The sequence below is a fragment of the Acomys minous genome (genome assembly GCF_964271855.1).
Source record: "Acomys minous genome assembly, chromosome: 10".
Classification (NCBI taxonomy): Eukaryota; Metazoa; Chordata; class Mammalia; order Rodentia; family Muridae; genus Acomys; species Acomys minous.
In genome coordinates, this window is record NC_140491.1 from 49,236,683 (window position 1) to 49,252,671 (window position 15,989).

The window sequence follows — 15,989 nt, forward strand, 5'->3', positions numbered from 1 at the left end:
CTGGCACTCAGGTAGGGGTGGGATTGTAAGGTGTGTGTGTGTGTGTGTGTGTGTGTGTGTGTGTGTGTGTGTGTAGGGGGAGGAGGGTGTTAAGGAGTGCTTACCTAAGCACACATGCAAGGGGTAGGCCCTTCTCATCTAAGTGGGAACTGAGGATGTCACTGCCCCTGACTGAGTCTTTTGCCTAAGGAGAACGCAGCCCCCTTCCCCTCCCCTCAACCCTCCAAGGCTGGGCTCTGCCAATATTCACTGCTCAGGAGAGCCCTTAGGTGCCAAATAGCTCCAGCGCTCTTGACCCTCTTGATGTTAAAAGGGATTAGGTAAGATGTGCCTCTTAGTGTTAGCAGAACGTTCCTGGCATGTCACAATCACAGTCTCAAAACTATTACGAAGGCTATCAGCAGGGCTAGGAACTGCAGGGCTGCCCAGGTGGGCCCCTGGGAGGTACACGCTGCCAGAGGGCAAGGAGTGGGTAGGAGGGGGCTGATCTCACAGGGTAGGGTGAGAAAACACAGGCTGCCTTGGTATGAACTTTCTGGAGAGCAGGTGGCATGGGAGCGGGAAGGAGGCAGTGAAACAGGCCACCCAGACCTTTCCCCTCTGACCTCCCATGGGATCAAGTCAAGTTCTCCGTATGAGTTGACCATGTCACTGGCCAGTATGCAACATGCTAAGTAGACACAGAAGATCAGATTTCAATGGATTAGCACCAGAAATAGTAAATATTTCATTTATTATCTTTGCTACTGATTAGATGTTGATATCATAACTTTAGATATTCTGAAATACATAAAATGCATTTTAAAAAAATACAGGGTTCTTAGGTAGACCGAGGTGGTTTCAGACTCCTTAGGTCATCAAGGAGAATCCTTTTTAAAAATTTATTATTCATACAGTATTCTGCTTGCGTATGAGCCAACAGGCCAGAAGAGAGCACCAGATCTCATTTTAGATGGTTGTGAGCCACCATGTGGTTGCTGGGAATTGAACTCAGGACCTTTGGAAGAACAGCCAGTGCTCTTAACCTCTGGCCCAATGTCAGGATCTGAAGGTTCTTGGTGACCTGACCCCAACCTCTTTGAACCCTGTGACCGCATGGCTTGTCTCCTCTGTGGCTTTCTTTGGGTAATCTCCTTTACCTAGAATGTTCTCTCAACATTTCTACCTAAGAGGCTCAGCTCAAACCCATCTCCTCTGCAGGCCAACCTGGGACTCCCTGGTACAGTGGTTGAGCTTAGATCTCAACCAGACTAGGTTATCTTTTCTCTTTTTTCTTTTTTCTTTTTTTCTTTTTGGTTTTTTGAGACAGGGTTTCTCTACGTTATCTTGGCCATCCTGGACTCACTTCGTAGACCAGGCTGGCCTCAAACTCACAGTGATCCGCCTGCCTCTGCCTCCTGAGTGCTGGGATTAAAGGCGTGGGCCACCACACCCAGCTTAGACTATGTTATCTTTCAACAGCCAGGGTAGGTGGTAACCAAGGATGTAGGACTTAGGTTGCAGACCTGGCAAGGGGTGAAACCTTGACTCATCTCTCCAAGCTCCTGAAGCTCAGTCCTTGCATGTGTAACATTAGTTCAGCAAAGATGCCCATGGGTACCAAGCCTGACCGTGAAACAGTCACAGAAAGAAATATCCAATGGGAACCATGTCTGAAGAGAACACAGCAGCTTCCGTCTGAAGAGTTGCTACATTGGCAATGTGGAGGGAAGAGGTGAGAATGAGTATTCAAGTAAGAAAGAAGAGCATAGCCGGGCGGTGGTGGCGCATGCCTTTAATCCCAGCACTTGGGAGGCAGAGGCAGGTGGATCGCTGTGAGTTCAAAGCCAGCCTGGTCTACAAAGTGAGTCCAGGACAGCCAAGGCTACACAGAGAAACTTTGTCTCAAAAAAACCAAAACAAAACGAAAACAAAAAAAAAAAAAAAAAAAAAAAAAAAAGAAGAGCATTGAACAAAGGCCTTGGGCTGGCTGGAAGCAATAGGGATGGTCTATGTCCCCCATTCTCTCCCTACTTGGCGCCAGGAATCTTGGGAAAGGTTCGAGACCTCTTAGCTTGTTGAAGAAAAACCCCCAAAATCCACAAGTGGCCTCAGGGCCCCAGGCCCCTAACCTACTAACCTACTTGTTTTCTGATTCTGCCTCCCCTTGCTTACCCTCCTCCCGCTCTCCCACCACCACACCACCCCTAAAGTCCTCTGGCTTCCTAGAGAGTAGGGTGTGAGGGTGACGTCACTCTTGAAGGGCTGGGTGTTGAGCCCTAGCAGCCAGGGAGCTAAATGTCTTACCTCCCTGGCAGGCCCGGATATGAGGCCGCTTGCTAAATTCTCTGCCAAGCTGATACTCTGTTCAAACCACTCTTCCCCAGCGTCGCCCAGACTAAGACCTCCATATCCAGAGGGACACGCGGTGGCAAAGATGTCTGCAGGTTGAGACCATCTAACTACGGTGTAGAAATGGAGCAAGAGAGGCCCCCCGTGAAGCCGCTTTTCTCTCATCACGATGCCAGGGCCATGTATGCCAACGCGTTGTCGTCTGTTGGCAGGTCACCTGATTTAGCTGAAGCTGCCAGGGGAGCACCTGTGACCCATGAGCGAGGCAGGAGCTTTGGGAACACCTGTGGGCCAGCCATGGGTGTGGAATGTGGGTCACATTGTGACAACATCAGTACCGAGCTTCCCGGGGGGCAGGGAGAGACGAGGTTGGAGTGGAGGAGGAAATGCCTCAGCCAGATTTCTATTGCAACTTGGCAAGAAAAAGTTTATTTCGCCTGACAGCTCTGAGGTCACAGCCTATCCCCGACGGTCATCTGGGCAGGAACTCAAGGCAGGAACCTGGGGACCGGAATTGGAACGGAGGCCATGGTGGAGTATTACTTACTGGATTGTTCCCCGTGCCTTATTCAGCACGGCCACCATGTCAGTTATCAATCAATAAAATATCCCCACCCCCCGTTTTTTTGTTTGTTTGTTTTTGTTTTTGTTATTTTGAGACAGGGTGTCTCTGTGTAGCTCCGATAATACCCCTGCTAGTGGGCTCCCACAGCCCTCCACTAAGCACAGCTGTGATGACACTGTTTTCAACTAAGGTCACTTTGGAGCCGCTGGGTATTGTCATTTGCCATTTGGATGGCGAAGGGTATAGTTTCACTGTAACACCACTCGCAGCTTACTGACCACTCAGGAGTCTTGAAATGTGCAGCACAGGATTTATACCCTGGATTTAGAAGATGTAGAACCTCTTTCAAAAACACAAGATATTTCAGAATTAAATATGAATCATTTCTTAATCATATTGGTTGGTCACGTGTTGAGGTGATAATATTGTAGATTTATACTTTGGAAGCATTTCCTTTCTCTCTCTCTTTCTCTTTATGCTCTCTTAAGAAAGCTCTTTTTTGGGCCAGAGCCGGTTTTGCAATGAAAAGTTTCTTTAGCAGGTAATTTCTCTGCCAATGGTCATGGCATCCTGACAGGCGTGCGAAGCTGTGGGTGTGGACACTGGGAGTTGGAAGAACTTATAAACGCATTTCCCCACCGCTAGCACCTTAAGGACTTCAGGTCACTGTGTGTCTCATATTGTTCTTTGCTCAGCATCAAACAATACTGATGCGCTCTTAGCAGACTTGGCCACACAGGCTTCTCTTTGCAGGAAATGGTCACGGTGGCCTCTTTCCTTTCCTTGTTCAGTCTTTCTCTGAGTGGATTTGCCTCACTCAGAAGTGGGAGGCACACACCATCTGGTCCCATCTTTTTCAAGTTGATTCATGGTTATTTTTTCCCTTGTATTCACCAACTACATCAAGGACCATAGTTTATTTAAACTTGTTTCAAATTCCTGTTTAAAATGCATGAACACACACACACACACACACACACACACACACACACACACACATTTTGGGCTTAATTTTTCCCACTGGTGTGTGTGTGTGTGTGTGTGTGTATGTATGTCTCTCTGCGTCTGTGTGTGTGTGTATGTATGTGTCTATGTGTGTGTGTGTGTGTGTATGTCTCTGTGTGTGTGTCTGTGTGTGTGTGTGTCTGTGTCCCATGAGGTGAGTGTGGAGGTCAGAGGAGACCTCTTTGGAGTTATCACTCCTTTTCTATTACGTGGGCCGCAGAGATAGGACTCAGTCATCAGGCTTGGTGGGCAGCATCGGTATTGCTGAGCCATCTCTCCAGGCCTATATACATTCGATATAACTGTAAACCTGAACTATTTTCCACCAGGATTATCACCAGGCAAAGTGGCAAAATGTTTGAGGAATCAGATAAGTGGTGTCAAGTCATTTCTAGAAAACAATGCCTACTCCTGCCAATAAAATATGGTAGTCTCAGGGCCGAAGAGATGGCTCAGTGGTTAAGAGCACTGGCTGTTCTAAAGGATCAGGGTTCGATTCCCAGCACCTGCATGTGTCTCACAACCACCCATAACTCCCGTTGCAAGGACTCTGAGACATGCTTCTGGGTACTGCCTGTCTGTGGTGTACAGACATATGTGCAGGCAAAACACATGTACACATAAAATTATATGTATATTAATATATAAAGTATATATAACATAACATATATACATATATATGAAGGTCTCAATTTCACCAGCTCCTAAGTAACACTATCATTATTTTTACAGTGTGGGTGGTCTCTCAGGGGTGTAAGGCATCTCACTGCTTGAACACCCTGTAAACATTAAGGCTGGGAGGGAGCGGGGAGCCTCCTCCTGTAAGTGCCTGTGCGTTTGCTTCTCTGAGAACTGGTGCTTGGGATCCTTTCTTCATTAGTGCCCCAGTTTTCTCATACACTTGCATTTGTTCTTTATGAAGATATCGATTTGTATACATTTGCTTCCTGCAAATTCACACCAGCAGATACCATCAGTACCTTAAATCCATTTCCTTTAAACAGGGACCCATGTGGGCCAGGCCGGCCTCCACTGGCTATGTAGCCAAAGGTGACATTAAATTCCTTGCCTCCACCTCTCAGATATTACAGGTGTGAGCCTCTGCGCAATGTTTTCGTATGTAACAGACTCTTGGACCGAAAGTATAGCCCAGTGGCAAAGCCATTGGCCAATACGCATAAGGCTATCTGGTCTACTTATTTTGGTGTTTGTGTGTGTGTGTGTGTGTGTGTGTGTGTGTGTGTGTGTTGTGTCTGGTGTCTGCAGAAGCCAGAAGTCTGATCCTGGAGAACTAGTTATAGACGGTTGTGAACCACCATGTGGTTGCTGGGAATTGAACCCAGGTTCTCTTAGAAGAGCAGCCATGATCTTAAGTGCCGAGCTATCTCTCTAGGCTTTAATTTATTTATTTTTATTTTATGTGTATGGATGTTTTGCCTGCATACGTATATGTGTACTATATGTGTGCAGTACCTATGGAGGCCAGAAGGGGGCACTGGATCCTCTGGAACCAGAGTTACAGAGAGTTAGCGTGTGTGTGTGTGTGTGTGTGTGTGTGTGTGTGTGTGTGTGTGTGTGTGTGTGCTGGGAACCAGACCCAGGTCCTCTGCAAGAGCAACAGGTGCTCTTAACATCTTTCCAAGCCCAGCTTGACTTTCTTTTAAGGATCTTTCTTTCAATGTAAAATTCTTCTAGGTAAATTGGAGTCAAATTTAATATGATGCAAATCCCATACATGAGCCACAAATGCAATTTAAAATTTTTGATAGATACAATATATTTTTTGAAAAGGGTCCCTAACTGTGGAGCCCAGGAGCTTACAATCCTCCCATTTCAGCCAGAATTACAGTAGTGTGCCACCATACACTGCTTAGTAGCTGTATTCTTAAAATATGTATGTATGTATGTATGTATGTATGTATATTTACTGTATATGATTGTGTCTCTGAGTGTGTCTACATGCACCATGTGGTGCGGGTGCCCCAGAAGGGCAGAAGAGGGTGTCAGATCCCCTGGAGTTGGGAGCTGCCTGCTGTGGGTGCTGGGCACCACATCTGGGTTTTCTGTGAGAACAGCATGTGCTCTGAACCACTGAGCCATCTTTTCAGGCCCAGGTACCTGCATTTTCAGAATGTAAAAAGAGTAAGCTGAGCAGAGAGGGTCTGTAGGGTGGTGAAGGTGTCCCCCCTGAAACCACAGCTGGGGGTGTGCCACTGTACAGTTCCTAACCCTCATGGACTGCACCAGTGGTGAGCCCTGATAGAAATCACACGTGAGGAACAGCAGTGTCCCACCCTGGTCCCAGAAGTGATGGGAATGACAAGGGACATAGGAAAACGCTGCTTTCTGATTTGCCAGAGAAAATTCCAAAGCCTCCCTAAAGAAGAAAAACCTGTCAAGGACAGAATTCAAACCAGGCCTTTGATTCCAGCACTCCCAAGGCAGAGAGGTAGGAGGATCTCTGTGAGTCTAAGGCCAGCCTGGTGACTTCCGGGTCCACAAGAGCTGTGTCGTGAGACTCTGTCTCAAAAGATAAAAGCCAGGGAAAGCAAGTGAAATGAATGCGTTCTGGGCTGGTCCACCATGGGTCCTTTCACCTGAGGAGTGGCTCAGTGTGGAGAGGACTTGTCCTGTGTCCCTGCTCCAGAACCACACAAACAGGTGTCCTAGTTAAGGGAACTGTGGCTGCAACAAAACACTGTGACCAAAGCGACCTGAGAGGAAAAGGCTTATTTGGTTTATGTTACCACGTCACTGTTCATCACTGAAGTGAGGGCAGGGACTCAAACAGGCAGGAACCTGGAGGCAGGAGCAGATGCAGACGCCGTGAAGGTGTGAAGGAGTGCTGCTTACTGACTTGCTCCTCATGGCTTCCTCAGCCTGCCTGCTCCGGGAAGACCACCAGCCTAGGGATGGCCCTGCCCACAATGGGCTGGGCCCTCCCCCATTGATCACTAATTAAGAAAAGGCCTTTCAGGTTTGTCGATAGCCCAATCTGATGGGGGCACTTTCTCAATCGATGCTCCCTTCTTGTTTTGTTTTGTTTTTCCAGACAGGGTTTCTCTGCGTAGCCTTGGCTGTCCTGGACTCACGTCATAGACCAGGCTGGCCTCGAACTCACATCGATCCGCCTGCCTCTGCCTCCCGAGTGCTGGGTTTAAAGGCGTGCGCCAGCATGACCGGCTTCGGTGCTCCCTTCTTTCTGATGACTCGAGCTTGTGTCAAGTTGATATAGAATTATCCAGCACACCAAGCATGGTGGCACCTGCCTGAAATCCCAGCCCCGGGGAGGTGGGAGCAGGAAGAACAAGAGCTGAAGACTTGACACAAGCTAGAGTGAACCTCAACTTGAGAGAATGCCCCAATAAGGTAGGGCTGGAGGCAGGCCTGTAGGGCATTTTCTTCATTGGTGATTGATGTGGGAGAGCCCAGTCCTTGGTGAGTGATACCATTCCTGGGCTGTAAGAAAGCAGGCTGAGCAAGAGCCATAGGGAAGCAAGCCAGTAAGCAGCAGCCCTCCATGGCCCCTGCATCAGCTCCTACCTCCAGGATCCTGTCCTGATTGAGTTCCTGCCCTGACTTTTTTCAGTGATGGCCTACAATGTGGAAGTGTAAGCCAAATTAATCCTTTCCTCTCCAGCTTGCTTTTGGTCATGGTGTTTCACCATAGAAATTAAAAATCCTGACTAAAACACCTTCTCAAAGGAAGAGAGCAATGTCGTTCTTTTTGTTTGTTTTGTTTTGTTTTTGTTTTTTGAAACAGGGTTTCTCTGTTGTAGCCTTGGCTGTCCTGGACTCGCTTTGTAGACCGGGCTGGCCTCGAACTCACAGCGATCCGCTAGCCTCTGCCTCCTGAGTGCTGGGATTACAGGCGTGCGCCACCACACCCGGCTAGCCATTCTAACTGTGCCAGGGAGATAACACAGTGTGGAGAGTGACCTGGAGGTGACAGACGGTCACAGCCAAGTCATGAGGTTGCTGAAAAAAAAAATCCATGGTGGGAGAACCTCAGAGGAGCCAGCAGGGAACAGGGGAGGCCACACCTCACTTGTACCCGACACTGGAGCTCTGTTGGTGGCAAGCTTAGTCAGGGACTCTCGGGGGCCTGGGGTGTCTGATCCAGAGGAAGGATATATTTCATTACTGGCTCATTCTAGATCATTCTTTTGAGTAGGTCTTAGGGTTTCTGTTGCTGTGATGTAACACCATGAGCAAAAAGTAAGATGGGGAGGAAAGGGTTTATTCGGCGTACATTTCCACTGCACTGTTCCTCATTGAAGGAGGCAGGGCAGGAACTGAAACAGGGCAGGATCCTGGGGGCAGGAGCTGATGCACAGGCCATGGGGGGCAGCTGCTCATTGGCTTGCTTCCCCTGGCTTGCTCAGCCTGCTTTCTTCTTCCTTCCTTCCTTCTCTTTCCCTCTTTCTTTCTTTCTTTCTTTCTTTCTTTCTTTCTTTCTGAGAAAGGGTTTCTCTGTGTAGCCTTGGTTGGCCTAGACCCACTCTGTAGACCAGGCTGGCCTCAAACTCACAGAGATCCACCTGCCTCTGTCTCCCAAATGCTGGGGTTACAGATGTGAGCCACCAGCCCAGGCATGGCACCACCCATATGGGCAGGGCTCTCTTCCCCAGTCAATCACTAATTAAGAAAATGCCTTACCGTCTTGAATTTTTGTTTTGTTTTTTGTTTTGTTTTATTTCTCGAGACAGGGTTTCTCTGTGTAGCCTTGGCTGTCCTGAACTCACTTTGTAGACTAGGCTGGCCTCGAACTCACAGTGATCCACCTGCCTCTGCCTCCCGAGTGCTGGGATTAAAGGTGTGCATCACCACGTCTGGCTCTACAGGCTTGATCTTATTAGAGGCATTTTCTCAATTGAGGTTCCTTCTCCAATGACTTCGACTTGTGTTAAGTTCCCATAAAACCACACAATACAATGTCAAATACATAATATATAATAATAATTCAAAGCAAAATTATTGTAAACCATAGGCTAGCCTGTGCTACATATGTGCTACATAGGGAGATTTTGTTTTAAAAAAAAAATCACAATTTATTACGTATCTAAGGACAGTACCACAGATGATACCGCAGTGGCACATACTGTCACTTAAGTATACTTTGAGCTGCCCACTTAAGGGAGTCACCTAAGGACAAATTTCCCAGGGTGAGTCTATTTTGTCATCAGCAGTCCCCCAGGTTCATTATCAGTTTGACTGGATTTAGAATCACTGAGCCACCACACCTCTGGTCTGTTTATGAAGAAGTTTCCAAACTGGGCATGCATGAGACACACACACACACACACACACACACACACACACACACACACAGAGAGAGAGAGAGAGAGAGAGAGAGAGAGAGAGAGAGAGAGAGAGAGAGAGAGAAAGGGAGTTCGTTCAAGTGTGTGTGGGTCCAAGTGAATTGGGTGCCCCTGGAGGGAGCTCTCCAATTCGGCTAGACTGGCTGGCCAGCAAGCCTCTAGGACCCCGCTGTCTCTGTCTGGTCTACAGATGTATACTCTACATGTGGCCTTTATATGGGTGCTCGGGATTTGAACACAGGCCCTGATGTTTGCACAGCAAGCACTTTACCTCCTGAGCCCTCTCCCCAGTCCTGAGGACACTGGTCTGGATTGTGAATACTTAAGGAAGATAAAGCAAAAGACCATTTCCCACTGCGCACGTTGCACACCTGTCATCCTGGCACTTGGGGAAAGGAGAGAACCAGTTCTGTCAAGCGGTGTCACATGTGCTCCATGGTGCACGACACCACACAAAACAAAGATCATTTCCAAATCATTGCCATGGACTTGCAATTTGGGGCCAGTCTCTTCTCTTTTGGAGTCTTGGGGTGTAATCTCTGTAGCTCAAAATTTAGACTATCCAGCAACATTACCTCTTAAGATCTACCTGAGAAAAACATTCCCTGGGTGACTGGTTCAAAAAGCCATAGGCTGCCTGTGCTGCAAGCCTGTGCCACCATCCTAAAGGGTGGGTGGACTAGGGCCTGCTGGAGCAGACGCTCGCTCTCCAAGCCACACAATGTGTAATGAGCAGCATGGTTGCAGAATCACACTGCAGTGTACTACATGATGCAATATTGGCATTCATCTTTTATTAGACTTTTAACATATATGTGTTGCATAATATGAAGTATATTTACATACATGTAGTGTATTTGTACATATTACATATGCCTGTATATGTCTAACTGCATGTACATGAAAACACACTGAAGGAGTTGACAAGGTAGCCAGGTTTGATGGCACCCAACTGTAATCCCAGCACTCAGGAAGCTGAGAGAGGAAGACCGAGAGTTCAAGGCCAGCCTGGGCAACATCCCAAGACTCCGTTTCACTTCTCTCTTGTTTTCCTCCCTAAAAGTGTTCAAGGTGAGTCTGGAAGCAATATCTGTATATCCAATGCCTTACTCATGAGTTAAATGTAGAAGCCATGCAGATATTTGTTCTCAGGTGAATGGTTACACCAACTATGACAGATCCACAGGGTATAATATTATTTATCATGAAAAAGATTGCTATTATGGTTATTTCTTCATACACACACACACACACACACACACACACACACTGGCTTTTCAATACAGGGTCTCTCTGTGTAGCCTTGGCTGTCCTGGACTTGCTTTGTAGACCAGGTTGGCCTCAAACGCTCAGAAATCCACCTGCCTCCACTTCCCATAGTGCTGGGATTACAGGTGTGCGCCATCACACCCAGCTATTTCTTTATTTATATATATTTTTATATAGTGGTCCTGACTGGGGTGACACTTGGCTATATAGATGAAGTTGAACTTCCAGCAATCCTCCTGCCTCTGTTTTTCTAAGTGCTGCGATTACTGATGTGTTTACCACACCCAGTAAAGCATGATGCTCTGTTGCACGCCTCACTCTGCATGGCCTGAGGGTTGACCTAACTGGAGCTGCAAGGAAATGAAGAGACCACAGACAGACACACATACAGAAAGGCTGGGAGGGTGTGGACTGGGCCCCCTGATGGATAAACCACGGCTTCCCAGAAACTCAGCGTGATTGTTATATTCGGAGAGGCGGGGTTGTCAGTTACAGCTGTACAGTCATATAGGGCTGAACAAGAAGGCGGGGCTAGCTGGGCTCAATAAGAGCAGGTTCCATGCTGCAAACTTCAGGGGAAGCAAGCTAGGGTGGACATGTTCTGCACGCATTGTCAGCTTTGGTACCTTGTGGTGGTTGGAAGGAGAATGTCCCCCATAGACTCATATTTCAATGCTTGGAACCTGGTATTTGGACTGTTTGGGACAGATATTCTCTCTCTCTCTCTCTCTCTCTCTCTCTCTCTCTCTCTCTCTCTCTCTCTCTCTCTCTCTTTCTCTGCTTCATGCTCATACTAAGCTCTTAGCTACTGCTCCAGCATCATGCTTGCCTGGCAGCTGCTATGGTCTCTGCCATAACGGTATAGACTCTAGCCCTCTGGAAATGGGAGTCCCCCCCCAAATTAAAACACTTTCTTTTATGTTCCTTGGGGCTAGAGAAATGGCTCAGAGGTTAAGAGCACTGACTGCTCTTCCAGAGGTCCTGAGTTCAATTCCCAGCACTCACATGGTGGCTCACAACCATCTATAATGTGATCTGGTATCCTCTTCTGTCATGTGGGCAGAATATTGTATAAATAATAAATAAATCTTTTTTAAAAGTTTCCTTGGTCACAGCAATGGAAAAGTAACTAAAACAGAATTAGATATCCGGGAACGGACTAACGCTGTGACAGGTCTAGCCTGCTGGGTTTGGGAGGAATGTAGGAGATTTTGGGCTAGGAAAGTGACTGAATGTTATATGTGGGGCTTAATGGGTCATCCTTGTAGGAGCTCAGGAGGCAGTAGTGTAGAGACAAATGTGGACTATGGAGGCCCAGCTCTAGAAGTTTTAGAGAGAACAATACTAGCAAGTGGGCTAGTGATCATTTTTTGGCAAAGGTCACTTTTTGTCTTTGTCCTAAGAATCTGCCAGAAGGCCAAAATGAAAGATAATGGATTCATTTCCTTGGCAGAGGAGATTTTAAGACAGCCTACCATTGACTCTGTCGGGTAGTTATTAATGATCATTCTTATGCAAATCTACATTATTAAAAAAAAGAGCAAGTAGGGCAAAAAGAAATTCAAAGTGTACAGTTTAAGGAGAAAAGGGGCACCAGGGAAAATGTTGAAGCCAAGGCTTGTGCTAAAACAGGTAAGGAGGTCATAGAGAAGCCTCAGGGCAAGACCCCACAGCTAAGCTTCCAACTTGTAAAAATAAAATGTCTATGGAATTGTCTGCTCCTAAAAAGTAGCAAGAAAACAAAGCTTATGCAAATATGATCCAAGGATGGGTCTGGGCTCCATCCCAAGCAGGTAGTCAAACTTGACAGCACCAGCTACATGGTTCTGGCTTCAGAGTCACGAAGGATACAGAATCAGAGGGTTGTAGAATCTTTCTCTACAGCTGAGAAGGTCGCTGAGGCCAGATGTGGGGCAGAGGGGTCTCTGCATGGAGGGCTCAAGAGAAACTGTGATGGTGATGCCTCGATTTCTTTGGACATCCCAGATGTGAGACCCATGAGGTGTCTGCTGAGGAGAGCCGCAGACAGGGTGTGGGACCAGCCTGAGAGAGAAGCGTGTGGCAGGCAACCAGCTGAACGGAGGGCAGAGCCATCTAAGTCCCTGATATCAGACATGAAGCCACCAGGTTTGGAGTTTGTCTTGCTGGGGTTTTGGTCTTCCAATATTTCCTCACCACACCCCCCTTTCTTCCCTTTTGGATTAGTAATTTATATTCTGTGCCATTGCATGTTGGAATGTGTAATTTGTTTTTTTCATTTTAAAGGGGGTTAACGATTAGTAGATTGCCTTGAGTCTCAGAAGAGACTTTTCTGGACTTTCAAACAGTGTTGAGACAGTGAAAGACTGTGGGGACTTTTGAAGTTGGACTAATTTCACTTTGCATTATGATCTGGCCACAAGCCTATGGAGGTCAAAGAGTGGACTGTGGTGGTTTGAATGAAAATGGCCCCATAGGCTCATATATATTTAAGTGCTTGTTTCCCAGTTGGTGGAATTGTTTGGGAAGGATTGGGAGGTGTGGTCTTGTTGGAGGAGGTGTGTTACTAGGGGTGGGCTTTGGGATTTTAAAAGCCAATCCCACTCCTCGGTTAGATCTCGCCCTCTCTGCCTGGGGATTATAGATCAAGATGTGAGCTCTCAGCTCCTGCTCATCTCCTGCCTGCTGCCGTGCTCCTGACCATGACGGCTATGACCTCTTGCTCTCTGAAATCACAAACCCCACATTAAGTGCTTTCTTTTATAAGTTGCCTTGAGCCGGGCGTGGTAGCGCATGCCTGCAATCCCAGAACTCAGGAGGCAGAGGCGGGTGGATTGCTGTAAGTTCAAGGCTTAGCCTGGTCTACAGAGTGAGTCCAGGACAGCCAAGGCTACACAGAGAAACCCTGTCTCAAAAAACCAAAAAAAAAAAAAAGTTGCCTTGGTCATGGCGTTTTGTGACAGCAATTGAAAACTAGATATGCCTGAATTGAGAAGGGAGGTTTACCATCTCCCTGAGCAAGCCTGGCTTAGGGAAGGTTTTGTCATTCTCCTATAAACCTGAGGCTTTGACCTTTGACACGGCCAGCTCATGTTAACAACATACATCCACGCAGGATTTCACTTGCTCTCCTACAGTCACATGCGTCACTGTGGCTGAACCGTGAGGACACAGCACTGGGTAAAATGAGCGCCCACAGACCAAGCACACTGTTTGAAGATTGTGTGGACTAAACATGTTTCATATGACTCCCCTCATAGGAACTTCTTAGAATCGTCACACTCTCAGTTCTTTTTTTTTTTTTAAGATGTATTTATTTATTATTATGTATATAATACTCTGCCTGCATGTACACCTGCAGGCCAGAAGAGGGCATCAGATCATATTATAGATGGTTGTGAGCCACCATGTGGTTGCTGGGAATTGAACTCAAGACCTTTGGAGCAGCAGTCAGTGCCCTTAACCTCTGAGCCATCTCTCCAGCCCCACACTCTCAGTTCTTGAAGGCAGGAAAGTGGAGGTTGTGCCTGGGAGAAGGGGGTTACTATTCAACAGGGACAGAGATTCTGTTTTACAAGAGAAAAGGATTCTGGGGCTAGGAGGATAGTTTGTCCAGTAAAGTGTCTAATGAGCACGGGGACCTGAGTTTGAGCCCTCAACACCCAATCTGCACCTCCGCTGCTAGGACTGCAGAGACAGGAGATTCTTGGGGTTCACTGCCCAGCCAGAGAGAGACACTGCCTGGAAAATACAATGCAGCAACGAAGACCACAGCAGTGTCACTGTCTCAGCTGACAAAGACCGCACCCCTCTCCTAGCTGCAGGAGGCTGCTATCAGCTGGCAAAGACCACGTCGCACAACGAGGTGATTATAGTTATCAGCTGTGGACAAACCACAAGCAGCCCCATATCCCACACGTGGGATTAAAACAAAAATATGTTTGCAAAACAGAACTGAGTTTTTTGGTCTTTTAAAAAGATTTATTTATCACGTACAGTGTTTCACCTTCATGTACACCCGCAGGCCAGTAGAGGGCACCAGATCTCATTATAGATGCTTGTGAGCCACCATGTGGTTGCTGCAAATTGAACTCAGGACTTTGGAAAAGCAGTCAGTGCTCTTAACCTCTGAGCCATCTCTCCAGCCCACATAAGTGAGTTTTAAAAGAACCCAAAACTTCCAGTACATTCCGCATTGGAATCTTGGGATGCCAGCATGTATCCCCAAAGCCATCCTTTTCCCTATCCTAGTGCCTCAACTCTTTATCCGGGAACAAGTTAAGTAACCGGCTCCTCTATAGCTGGGCAGACCTGGCTCTGCCACCTGCAAGTCTCATCATCTTGGTCCAGTGATTTAAGATTTCTAAGGCACATTTTCCTTCAGTGGAAAAATGGGATGTACGCAGCTGATTGAGTTATTGTGGAGAAAGGAGAAAGTGGAAGAGGAGAGGTGGAAAGGAAGGAGGGAGGGGGGACAGCTAGCTTCCTCTCTACATAGCGGCTGGGACACGCTGGGGGTGGGGGTTTAAAGCTCTGGGTTGTAAAAAGGGGGCGGGCCGACCCAGCATAGGCTTTTTGTTTATAGCGAATACCCCCTAGAGCCTGTCTCTGGGGCCTGGCCTCTTGTTGATTCAGAGGCAGCTTTGCACTGTCTTATCGAACAGAGTCAGGTTCGTCACACCTTTCTGACAAATGGGATTTTTATGGTCGGTTTCTGGAGACAGGAGGGGGTGTTTCCTTTATCCAGAGAGGAGCAGGCTCAAGACCTCTGCCCAGCAAAGCCCCACAAGCACCCACAGATATTGATGTTTGCTGGAGAGTGTTCTAAAGCCAATCCATTGCGAATAGATATATATGGATATTTTTAATTTGTTTATTATCATTAATTATTGCTGCTGGTGTGTGTGTGTGTGTGTGTGTGTGTGTGTGTGTGTGTGTGTGTGTGTTGCTAAAATTCCTTCCCAGGGTGAGTAAGCAATGTAACCCCTTCTTCTACAGTCTCAACCACAGACTTAGACACAACTCTTCCAAAGGTCACTCTGCGAGCCAATAGCTGAATAGGACTTTCTTATAGAGCAGAGGCAAGGGAGTGCTAATAATGGTGTGTGTGCTCCCCCAGAAAAGATCACACCTGCACCTGGAAAGCCTTATACAGCTTTCCCACCAGGGCTGGAGAGATGGCTGATAGGTTAGGAGCCCTACCTGCTCTTCCAAAGGTCCTGAGTTCAGTTCCAAGCAACCACCACATGGTAGCTCACAAGCATCTATGATGAGATCTGGTGCCCTCTTCTGGAGTACAGACAAACATGCAGGCAAAATACTATAATTAATAGATTTTTTTTAAAAGAGCTACATGGATAAAGCCTCTAATAGCCAACACACACACACACACACACACACACACACACACACACACACACACACACCTATATGTGTGTTACATGCAGAATTATCTGTTGGAAGGAAGCAGCTGGGTACACAGCACCAACAAGCCCAGCTGGAGTAGCATTTAAATAGGG